At 47.4% G+C, this 12,632-nt stretch overlaps 1 protein-coding gene across 4 annotated transcripts in view; it reads left to right on the top strand.

Annotated features, from left to right (window-relative positions):
• The window catches only part of CERS6 (ceramide synthase 6), a 694,449-nt gene that overhangs the window by 574,727 nt on the left and 107,090 nt on the right, over positions 1–12,632 (top strand). The gene's annotated exons all lie outside the window — the stretch shown is intronic.

Genomic DNA, 12,632 nt, shown 5'->3' with positions numbered 1-12,632 from the left:
CGCTTAACCAGGATTCACGGGTGGTCAATCTGTTGAAATCAGAGCACTACATTTTGGCCACCGTGCTCGATCCTAGATTTAAAACCTACGTTGTATCTCTCTTTCCGGCAGACACAAGTCTGCAGAGGTTCAAAGACCTGCTGGTGAGAAAATTGTCAAGCCAAGCGGAACGTGACCCGTCAACAGCTCCTCCTTCACATTCTCCCGCAACTGGGGGTGCGAGGAAAAGGTTAAGAATTCCGAGCCCACCCGCTGGCGGTGATGCAGGGCAGTCTGGAGCGAGTGCTGACATCTGGTCCGGACTGAAGGACCTGCCAACGATTACTGACATGTCGTCTACTGTCACTGCATATGATTCTGTCACCATTGAAAGAATGGTTGAGGATTACATGAGTGACCGCATCCAAGTAGGCACGTCAGACAGTCCGTACGTATACTGGCAGGAAAAAGAGGCAATTTGGAGGCCCTTGCACAAACTGGCTTTATTTTACCTAAGTTGCCCCCCCTCCAGTGTGTACTCCGAAAGAGTGTTTAGTGCAGCCGCTCACCTTGTCAGCAATCGGCGTACGAGGTTACTATCAGAAAATGTGGAGAAGATGATGTTCATCAAAATGAATTATAATCAATTCCTCCGTGGAGACATTCACCAGCAATTGCCTCCAGAAAGTACACAGGGACCTGAGATGGTGGATTCCAGTGGGGACGAATTAATAATCTGTGAGGAGGGGGGTGTACACAGTGAAAGGGGTGAGGAATCGGAGGATGATGATGAGGTGGACATCTTGCCTCTGTAGAGCCAGTTTGTGCAAGGAGAGATTGATTGCTTCTTTTTTGGTGGGGGCCCAAACCAACCAGTCATTTCAGTCACAGTCGTGTGGCAGACCCTGTCGCTGAAATGATGGGTTCGTTAAATGTGCATGTCCTGTTTATACAACATAAGGGTGGGTGGTAGGGCCCAAGGACAATTCCATCTTGCACCTGTTTTTTCTTTCATTTTTCTTTGCATCATGTGCTGTTTGGGGACAATTTTTTTGAAGTGCCATCCTGCCTGACACTGCAGTGCCACTCCTAGATGGGCCAGGTGTTTGTGTCGGCCACTTGTGTCGCTTAGCTTAGTCACACAGCGACCTTGGTGCGCCTCTTTTTTTCTTTGCATCATGTGCTGTTTGGGGACAATATTTTTGAAGGGCCATCCTGCCTGACACTGCAGTGCCACTCCTAGATGGGCCAGGTGTTTGTGTCGGCCACTTGTGTCGCTTAGCTTAGCCATCCAGCGACCTCGGTGCAAATTTTAGGACTAAAAATAATATTGTGAGGTGTGAGGTGTTCAGAATAGACTGAAAATGAGTGGAAATTATGGTTATTGAGGTTAATAATACTATGGGATCAAAATGACCCCCAAATTCTATGATTTAAGCTGTCTTTGAGGGTTTTTTCTAAAAAAACACCCGAATCCAAAACACACCCGAATCCGACAAAAAATTTTCAGGGAGGTTTTGCCAAAACGCGTCCGAATCCAAAACACGGCCGCGGACCTGAATCCAAAACCAAAACACAAAACCCGAAAAATTTCCGGGGGAACATCACTAGTTGGAACAGCCTCGTCAAAGCCCAGATCTCAATTCAATTGAGAATCTGTGGTCAGACTTGAAACTTGCTGCTCACATGCGGAAACCATCCAACATGAAGGAGCTGGAGCAGTTTTGCCTTGAAGAATGGGCAATAATCCCAGTGGCAAGATGTGGCACGGTCATAGAAATTATCCAAAGCGACTTGCAGCTGTAAATGCAGCAAAAGGTAGATTTACGAAGTACTGACTTTAGGGGGGTGAATAGTTATGCACGCTGAAGTTTTCTGTTATTTTGTCCTATTTGTTGTTTGCTTCACAATAATAAAAAAAAAACATCTTCAAAGTTGTAGGCATGTTCTGTGAATGAAATGATGCAAACCTTCAAACAATCCATTTTAATTCCAGGTTGTGAGGCAACAAAACATGAAAAATGCAAAGGGGGGTGAATACTTTAGCAAGGCACTGTATTTCACAGTGGAAGTGCATTAATGGCAGTGGCATCACAAGGGCGTGACACCAAAATGCTGACTCCTCCTCAGTGACAGGAGCTTGATGCTGCAGTGTGACACTTTCTTGCAGCACTCTGCTCCCATCACTGAGCAGGTGCCGGCAGTGCTGGAAGAGTCTCCAGGGGCAGCTCGCACGCCCCTGGAGTGAGGAAATCGGGGCTTCCCCCATGAAGCCACGCCCCCTGTAGTTAAGGCAGTGAGACCACGCCCCTTTACACTAAGCCACTAGCCCTTTACCGTCACTTGCGCCTTTGTCGTGCTCAGGGCATTTCTTGGACACGCCAGGAGTCACAGACTCTTGTGTTGCCAGCCACTGATTAATGGGTACATATAAAGAAATTGTAAATTTGTACTTAGTTAATCGATGGCACTTTGAAGTGATATCATTATGTGGGACATGCACATTTTATCCGCAAATCAGAATTCTATAACATGTTGTAAAAAACTCATTTGGTATAATTTGTCAACATTCATAATGTGAAAATGAGAATGTCGACGTGGTCATAATGTTAACACATCCCGCCATTTACCATGCCGTCATTCATCAGCTGCTGGATTAGGTATTGGTTTAGGTTTAGGGGACTTAAAGCCAGAACAGCTTCACCACTGCACTGCCAATTGTTGACATCGTTAGCATGTTGACATTTCATCAGTGCGACATTCTCAATATGTCGACATGTCACATTTTGACCTTATGACTGTATCAACATTCTCATGTTGACATTATAAATCTCCATTTTCTAACCGTCTAAAAATATGCCTTGCTCCTTCCATTGTCTAATTCTTAAGTGCAATCTAATTAAATATGCGCTTCCATTGTAGCCCTCGATTGCATCATTGCATCCCTGCGCTGTAGTAGTTTGATTCCTGTCATCATGCTGTGGGCAGTAAGGCCAGAATTGAGCTATATAGTGAATTTTACTATCATGGTCCTCTCGCTCTCCTGGGAGCTAGGAGAACTCTCCCAAATTACAGCAACAGAAGTGATATGAATGACACAATACACACAATTAAAAAAAAAAGAATAATTTATTGGTTACTCAATGTAGATTTTCAATTAATACTGATTACAGTCAAAAACAGCAGTACACATCCAGGAGCCCCTCCTACGTTGTAGGCTGGATTACAGGTTACACAGTCCCAAAGCCATCTGCAGTCAGTCTAGGTATAAGGCTGTCTAACTGCCGCATTTCACAAATAATTATAAGCCTCTTATAAAAAAAACAGATGCTACATGCTTTATAAGGTTAATAAACATAAAAGAAGCAAAATCATTGGCTAACACAGGAAAATGCCTTCCTGCACATGCTCTAATTATTATTAGCAATATTGCCTTAAGGGTTGGGATTCTGTCCCGACCGCCGGCCACCATACTGATGCAGGGATCCTGGCTGTGTGAGATGTCCGGAGGGGGGTGAGCGCAAAGAAACCCCTTGCGGGCTCAGTGGCTCGCTGCGCTCGCCACAGGTTCTGTTCCTGCTTTATGGGTGTGATGGACACCCAGGAGTGGGAATAGTCCCTGTTGGTTGGCATGCCAACCGGCGGGCTAATAACGTTTCGGGATCCCGGCGTCGGTATTGTGACCGGCGATCACATAACTGCATCCCTGCCTCAAATATACGCTAGTTATTTTCCTTGACATTTAAACAGACCTTGGATACAACATTATGGGGTATATGCAATTGCGGTCGAATTCCCAAAAATGTCGAAAAACGGGACATTTTCGACAAAAAAAAAAATTTAGACAATGCAATTCAGTACTTTTTGTCAAAAAAACAGACTTTCCAAATTCGACTTTTTGAAATTCGACATTTGTCAAATTCGACATTTCTGCAATGGTACAAATGCGGCAATTCGACAAAAGTATATTCAATTGTAGATTGTAAATTCGACAACAGTGCTTTTAGACAGTAAATTCGTCATTTTCAATCCGCCACACTTTGCTGGCGGAATCTAATAAAAAAATGTAAAAACATGTTTTTTTTTGTGTTTTTTTAATTGGTAATAGCATATTTATTTATATTAGAAGGGATTAGGTACTTGGTTTGTCTTTTTTGGAGGCACAAGTATTATTTATATATTTTTAAAAATATATTTTTTTTTATTTTTTTTAATGGAATGGTAAAAATCTGAAAAAAAATGTGTGGGGTCCCCCCTCCTAAGCATAACCAGCCTCGGGCTCTTCGAGACGGTCCTGGTTCTAAAAATCCGGGGGAAAAACTGACAGGGGATCCCCCGTATTTTTAAAACCAGCACCGGGCTCTGCGCCTGGTGCTGGTGCAAAAAATACGGGGGACAAAAAGAGTAGGGGTCCCCCGTATTTTTTACACCAGCATCGGGCTCCACTAGCTGGGTAGATAATGCCACAGCCGGGGGTCACTTTTATACAGCGCCCTGCGGCCGTGGCATTAAATACGCAACTAGTCACCCCTGGCCGGGGTACCCTGGAGGAGTGGGGACCCCTTCAATCAAGGGGTCTCCCCCCCCAGCCACCCAAGGGCCAGGGGTGAAGCCCGAGGCTGTCCCCCCCATCCAAGGGCTGCGGATGGGGGGCTGATAGCCTTTTGAAAAATGAAAGAATATTGTTTTTTTCCAGTAGTACTACAAGTCCCAGCAAGCCCCCCCCCCCCCATAAGCTGGTACTTGGAGAACCACAAGTACCAGCATGCGGGAGAAAAACGGGGCCGCTGGTACCTGTAGTTCTACTGAAAAAAAAATAGCCAAATAAAAACAGGACACGCACACCGTGAGAGTAAAACTTTATTTCACACATGTCGACACACACATACTTACCTATGTTCACACGCCGACCTCTGTCCACTTGTCCAAGTAGAATCCACGGTGTACCTGTGAATAAAATTATACTCACCTGATCCAGTGTCCTGGTCTTTTATTATAATCCACGTACTTGGCAAAAAAAAAAAAACGAACACCCGGACCACACGGACTGAAAGGGGTCCCATGTTTCCCCGAATGCAGAGACCCCCCGTGACTCCTGTCACAGAAAGGTCCCTTCAGCCAATCAGGAAGCGCCACTTCGTGCACTCTCCTGATTGGCTGTATGCGCGTCTGAGCTGGCAGACAGCGCATCGCACAGCTCACTCCATTAGTTTCAATGGTGGGAACCTTGCGGTCAGCGGTGGGGTTACCCGCGGTCAGACCTCACCGCTGACCGCAAAGTTCCCACCATTGAAAGTAATGGAGGGGGCTGTGCAATGCGCGTCTGAGCTCAGACGCGCAGAGCCAATCAGGTGAGTGTTAGGCGCCGGGGTCCGCTCGTCGGTGCGGCCCGGCGCCTAGCAACCAGGGACGCCGTGCGCGTTCAGCCGCCGGCTCCCTGGCAACGCTAGACGCCGGGCGCACAGAGCCGCTCTGACCTTAGCAACAGGGACGCCACGTTCAGCTGCGTTCCCCGTTGCTGGGTCTGTCCTAAATTACCTGATTATGTGCTGGCCGTGCAGCATGCAAGCTGCACGGCATTTCCATTGATTACCCTGTCTGGATCTTGATTGGAGGGTTCCTGAATAAAGGCACCCTCAGGACTTCTTACAGACGCCGGTGATAGCTTCCTGTTTGCCTGTGTCTGCTACAGAGAGTTTCCAGTCCTGCTCAATCCGGTTGTTCCTGTCCTCAGAGATCCTGTACTCGGAAGTTTGCCATCTATTCCTGGAGTCTGACCGAGCACCTTTAACATCCTGTGGTGTTCGTGAGTCGCGGCTCAGCCGTGTGTTGCGGCTTGTCCGCTAACTGTTTATTATTTAGTTAATTTGTGTTCTGGAGCTTTTGCGGAGGATTCCGCTCCCACAGATCCACTCTGGTATCCAGCGGTGCTGGATAGGAGTAACGGATCAGTGGTTCTTTGGTTGTCCTTTTCCCTGGCGGCTAGTCCGCACATACCTTTGGTTAAAGTTAGTTAGCTTGTAACCCCTGGCCTGGTTGCTTAGTCAGAGGGCCCCTTGTTATCACCCTGTCTCGGATTTCCCTTTGTCTCCCATTAAGACCTGCGGGGGCATCGGGGTTGGGCAGACATAATCCGCCCTTCGAACGCGGCTGCCATGGGCTCAAGCAACCATAGTCTCGCAAGGGATTTCTGATAACACGGGCGAGACAACGGAGTTAGGGCGCCAGGGGTTACTAGGCTCTCCTGCTCCCACAACCAGCATATCTTCCCAGTACTCAGATCTCTGCCATAAGATCTCTTCTGGTCTGGAGTACGGGAATCATAACATTATCACCGGCCAGACAAAAGAAAAAATTTAAATTAACAGGAGTTAATTTTTTCACTTATTCAGTTGGGAGATTTTGTCGGCCTCATGAATCCCGCTGGTATTGGGCCAAATCCTGGCCAGCTTCTAGTTAGTCAGATTCAAGAACTTACTCAGATGGTTCAGGATCTGTCCCTCCGGGTGAGGTCACAGGAAGATCTGTTACGGACTTCCCCGAGGGTCATCCCTGAACCAAAAATGCATCTGCCTGACCGTTTTTCTGGGGATAGAAAACAGTTTTTTAATTTTAAAGAGTCTTGTAAACTTTATTTTCGTTTAAGACCAGTCTCCTCAGGTACGGAGGCTCAGCGGGTTGGAATTATTATTTCTCTGCTTCAGGGGGATCCTCAGACCTGGGCTTTTGGTTTAAAGACAGACGATCCGGCCTTATCGTCTGTAGACGCCTTTTTAAAATCTTTAGGGCTATTGTATGACGACCCTGATAGAGAGGCGTCCGCTGAGAGTCAGTTGCGTGCTCTTAGACAGGGTAGGAATCCCGCAGAGAATTATTGTACGGAGTTTCGCCGTTGGTCGAACGACTGTGGATGGAATGACCCAGCCCTGCGCAGTCAGTTTCGCCTCGGCTTATCTGAATCTATAAAAGACAGTCTCCTTCAGTATCCCGCTCCTGAGACTCTCGATAAACTCATGGAGCTCTCTATTAAGATAGATCGTCGGCTCAGAGAGCGGAGGGCTGAAAAAGGGGCATCTGTCGGGTCTTCTCCTTGTGTGCTTTCCATTCCTGTAGACATGGAGGAGCCTATGCAGATAGGTCTCTCCAAATTGTCTCCTGAAGAAAGAACCAGGAGGCAAAATTCTGGTCTTTGTTTATACTGTGGAGGTAAGGGACATTTTGCCCGTAGTTGTCCGAACAAATCGGGAAACTTCCTGACCAAGTGAGTTGTGAGGGGGTTCACTTTGGTCTGCAGCTCATCTCCTCAAATAATTCACTGTTAGTTCCTGCTAAAGTTTCCTTTGGCAGCCTCTGTTCCTCGGTCTCTGCTTTTGTGGACAGTGGAGCTGCAGGGAACTTTATGGATTTAACATGGGCCAAGGCCTTAGGTATTCCTCAGTTAACCTTGGGTAGGTGTGTCACCATGCATGGTTTAGATGGGAGTCCCTTGTCCAATGGGGTTATTTCTCTAGGTACACCTCCTGTTTTACTTTCGGTGGGTGCCCTGCATTCTGAAAAGATTGAGTTTTTCCTTACTCATTGTCCAGCAGTTCCTGTGGTTCTGGGTCACCCTTGGCTGGCCTTTCATAATCCCATCATTGATTGGCAGTCGGGGGAGATCTTACAATGGGGTACCATCTGTAGTAAAGAATGTATTACGCTTCCTATCCGAGTAGCCGCCGCCGTTCCTGCACCCATTCCTGAGGAATATCAGGATTTTGTCGACGTGTTTTCCAAGGGCAATGCGGATATTCTGCCTCCCCATAGGCCTTACGATTGTGCCATTGAGCTAATTCCTGGTGCCACGTTGCCTAAAGGAAGGTTATATGCATTGTCTGGTCCTGAAACTATGGCCATGAATGAGTATGTGAAAGAAAGCCTTGGGAAAGGTTTTATCAGGCCATCTAAATCCCCATTAAGTGCAGGTTTCTTCTTCGTAGAGAAGAAGGATGGTTCACTCAGACCCTGCATTGACTTTAGAGCTTTGAATAAAATCTCAGTAAAGAATACTTACCCTCTGCCGCTGATCTCTGTCCTCTTTGATCAGCTACGTTCGGCTGTGATTTTTTCCAAAATTGACCTTAGAGGAGCATATAACCTCATCAGAATCAAGTCAGGGGATGAGTGGAAAACGGCATTCAGTACTCAATCAGGCCACTATGAGTATCTGGTTATGCCATTCGGCCTGTCAAACGCTCCGGCAGTTTTCCAGGATCTCATTAATGATGTGCTCCGTGAATTTCTTGGAAGATTCGTTGTAGTCTACTTAGACGATATTTTGATATATTCTGACTCTGAAGAACAACATGTTACCCAGGTGCGTCAGGTGCTAAAGAAATTACGTGAAAATCACCTATATGCCAAACTGGAGAAGTGTGAATTTCATGTCACGGAGGTATCCTTTTTAGGGTACATTATTTCCCCTCGGGGATTCCGTATGGAACCGAAGAAGCTCCAAGCCATCCTTAGTTGGGCGCAACCCACCAATTTAAAAGCAATTCAGCGCTTTTTAGGGTTTGCAAACTACTATAGAAGATTTATTCACTCTTTCTCTGACCTAGTTGCTCCCATTGTGGCACTTACTAAGAAGGGAGCAGATCCTACCAATTGGTCATGTGAAGCTGAGTTATCTTTTCAGGCCTTGAAACAAGCCTTTGTCTCAGCCCCTGTCCTTAGACATCCCAACCCAGAATTGCCTTTCATTGTTGAGGTTGATGCCTCGGAGGTTGGAGTAGGGGCTATCCTTTCTCAGAAGGATCCAGATTCCCTTGAATTACATCCTTGTGCCTTTATGTCCAGGAAATTCTCATCTGCAGAATCCAACTACGATGTTGGTAACCGGGAATTGCTGGCTATTAAATGGGCTTTCGAGGAGTGGAGGCATTGGCTTGAAGGAGCGACCCATACCATTTCAGTTTTGACTGATCACAAAAATCTTCAATACATTGAATCTGCCAAACGACTGAATGCCCGGCAGGCTCGTTGGGCTTTATTTTTTACTCGTTTCAAATTCATTATCACCTTCAGGCCAGGTTCCAAGAATACTAAGGCAGATGCCCTGTCACGCAGTTTTCTTCCAGTTCAAGACAACAGTCCTGTTACTCCCATACTTCCGTCTTCAGTCATTCGGGCAGGCCTCACACAGGATGTATTTACCCAGTTAAAGCTGCTTCAACATCAAGCTCCTGGAAATACTCCTGCTGGTCGTCTTTTTGTCCCTGAGTTTTTGAGAGCTACTGTTTTGGCGGAGTTTCATGATAGCAAGGTTGCCGGGCATCCGGGAATCGCTAAGACTTTGGAATTAGTCTCCAGCTCAGTATGGTGGCCTGGTCTTTCCAAAGACATTAAAGAGTTTGTTTTTTCTTGTCAGGTCTGTGCACAGCATAAAGTTCCCCGTTCTTTGCCTATAGGTCAACTTATGCCCTTGAATGTTCCCCTTAGGCCATGGTCGCATATCTCCATGGATTTTGTGGTGGACCTCCCTCTGTCAGCCGGATGCCGAGTCATATGGGTGGTAGTGGACCGTTTTAGCAAAATGGCCCATTTCATTGCTCTTCCCCGATTGCCATCTGCCCAGGGATTGGCAGTCTTGTTCCTCCGCCATGTTTTCAGACTCCATGGCTTACCCACTGATATTGTCTCTGACAGGGGTCCACAATTCATTGCACAATTTTGGAAGTCCTTTTGTGCTTCGTTGAAGATGAAATTATCATTAACCTCCGGCTATCATCCCCAATCCAATGGACAGACTGAGCGAGTTAACCAATCTCTTAAACAATATTTGCGTTTGTACTCGGCCAAACTCCAAAATGACTGGTCTGAGTTTCTTCCATTGGCGGAGTTTGCTTATAATAATGCCTGTCATTCCTCCACCAATGTGTCTCCATTTTTTGCAGTTTTTGGTTTTCACCCCAGAGCTAATTCATTTTTTCAACATTCCTCTGTCTCCTCTCTGGCCCTGACCTCTCATCTTAAACTTATTTGGAAAAAAGTGCACCTGGCTCTCAGAAAAGCAGCATTCCGGGAAAAAAGATTTTCTGACAGACTCCGGCGGCCGTGCACTTTTAAAGTAGGAGACAGGGTGTGGTTGTCGACTCGCAACATTAAACTCCGACAAACCTCAGCCAGATTGGGTCCTAGATTTATTGGACCATTTCTCATTATCAAAAAAGTCAATCCAGTTGCTTTCCGGTTACGCTTACCAAAAACTTTACGGATCGGAAATACCTTCCATTGCTCATTGCTTAAACCTTATGTTTCGTCCAGTAGATTTCCTCGTAGAATATCTCAGGGGAGATCTCCAGTAAATGTACAGGGTCAGCAGGAGTTCTTGGTGGAGAAGGTTCTCGATTCCAAGTTGTCCCGGGGTCGGCTTTATTTTTTGGTACATTGGAGAGGTTATGGGCCAGAGGAAAGGTCTTGGGTCCTGGATGAGGACCTTCATGCCCCAAGTCTCAAAAGGGCATTTTTTCGAGAATTTCCTCAGAAACCTGGCTTTAGGGGTTCCTTGACCCCTCCTCAAGGGGGGGGTACTGTTAGGCGCCGGGGTCCGCTCGTCGGTGCGGCCCGGCGCCTAGCAACCAGGGACGCCGTGCGCGTTCAGCCGCCGGCTCCCTGGCAACGCTAGACGCCGGGCGCACAGAGCCGCTCTGACCTTAGCAACAGGGACGCCACGTTCAGCCGCGTTCCCCGTTGCTGGGTCTGTCCTAAATTACCTGATTATGTGCTGGCCGTGCAGCATGCAAGCTGCACGGCATTTCCATTGATTACCCTGTCTGGATCTTGATTGGAGGGTTCCTGAATAAAGGCACCCTCAGGACTTCTTACAGACGCCGGTGATAGCTTCCTGTTTGCCTGTGTCTGCTACAGAGAGTTTCCAGTCCTGCTCAATCCGGTTGTTCCTGTCCTCAGAGATCCTGTACTCGGAAGTTTGCCATCTATTCCTGGAGTCTGACCGAGCACCTTTAACATCCTGTGGTGTTCGTGAGTCGCGGCTCAGCCGTGTGTTGCGGCTTGTCCGCTAACTGTTTATTATTTAGTTAATTTGTGTTCTGGAGCTTTTGCGGAGGATTCCGCTCCCACAGATCCACTCTGGTATCCAGCGGTGCTGGATAGGAGTAACGGATCAGTGGTTCTTTGGTTGTCCTTTTCCCTGGCGGCTAGTCCGCACATACCTTTGGTTAAAGTTAGTTAGCTTGTAACCCCTGGCCTGGTTGCTTAGTCAGAGGGCCCCTTGTTATCACCCTGTCTCGGATTTCCCTTTGTCTCCCATTAAGACCTGCGGGGGCATCGGGGTTGGGCAGACATAATCCGCCCTTCGAACGCGGCTGCCATGGGCTCAAGCAACCATAGTCTCGCAAGGGATTTCTGATAACACGGGCGAGACAACGGAGTTAGGGCGCCAGGGGTTACTAGGCTCTCCTGCTCCCACAACCAGCATATCTTCCCAGTACTCAGATCTCTGCCATAAGATCTCTTCTGGTCTGGAGTACGGGAATCATAACAGTGAGTGCCACGAAGTGGCGCTTCCTGATTGGCTGAAGGGACCTTTCTGTGACAGGAGTCATGGGGGGTCTCTGCATTCGGGGAAAGGGTCCCATGTGTAAACATGGGACCCCTTTCAGTCCGCCTGGTCCGGGTGTTCGTTTTTTTTTTTTGCCAAGTACGTGGATTATAATAAAAGACCAGGACACTGGATCAGGTGAGTATAATTTTATTCACAGGTACCCCGGATCGTCGGCGACATTGGAGACGTGGCAGTCGGCGGGTCAACATAGGTAAGTATGTATGTGTCGGCATGTATGAAATACACTTTTACTTTCACGGTGTCTGTGTCCTGTTTTTATTTGGGTAATTTTTTTCCAGTAGAACTACAGGTACCAGCGGGCCCGTTTTTCTCCCGCATGCTGGTACTTGTGGTTCTCCAAGTACCAGCTTGCGGGGGAGGCTTGCTGGGACTTGTAGTACTACTGGAAAAAACAATATTCTTTCATTTTTCAAAAGTCTATCAGCCCCCCATCCGCAGCCCTTGGATGGGGGGGACAGCCTCGGGCTTCACCCCTGGCCCTTGGGTGGCTGGAGGGGGGGGACCCTTGATTGAAGGGGTCCCCACTCCTCCAGGGTACCCCGGCCAGGGGTGACTAGTTGGATATTTAATGCCACGGCCGCAGGGCGCTGTATAAAATTGACCCCCGGCTGTGGCATTATCTACCCAGCTAGTGGAGCCCGATGCTGGTTTTAAAAATACGGGGGATCCCCTGTCTGTTTTTTCCCCGGATTTTTAGAACCAGGACCGGCTCGAAGCGCCCGAGGCTGGTTATGCTTAGGAGGGGGGACCCCACGCCATTTTTTTCCGTGTTTTTTAGCGTTTTTTCCCGGTTTTTTTACATTTTTAAAAATCTAATCAAAATCCGTCAAATCGGCCGTTTTTCGACAGCGGGACTGTCGGATCCGTTTTTTATTGAATATGTTGAATTCCGGCACCCACCTGCCAGAATTCGACGGTCGAATTGTGTCGAATTAAAAAACGGGCAATTGCATATACTCCTATGGGGGGAATTCAAATGTTTGAAAAGTCAGTTGAGTGTCTGTTTTGTCCTGTCTATTAGATAGAA

Source organism: Pseudophryne corroboree, chromosome 7 (assembly GCF_028390025.1).
Source record: "Pseudophryne corroboree isolate aPseCor3 chromosome 7, aPseCor3.hap2, whole genome shotgun sequence".
NCBI lineage: Eukaryota > Metazoa > Chordata > Amphibia > Anura > Myobatrachidae > Pseudophryne > Pseudophryne corroboree.
Note: the sequence above shows the minus strand (reverse complement) of the source record. Positions and strands in the feature narration are given on the sequence as shown.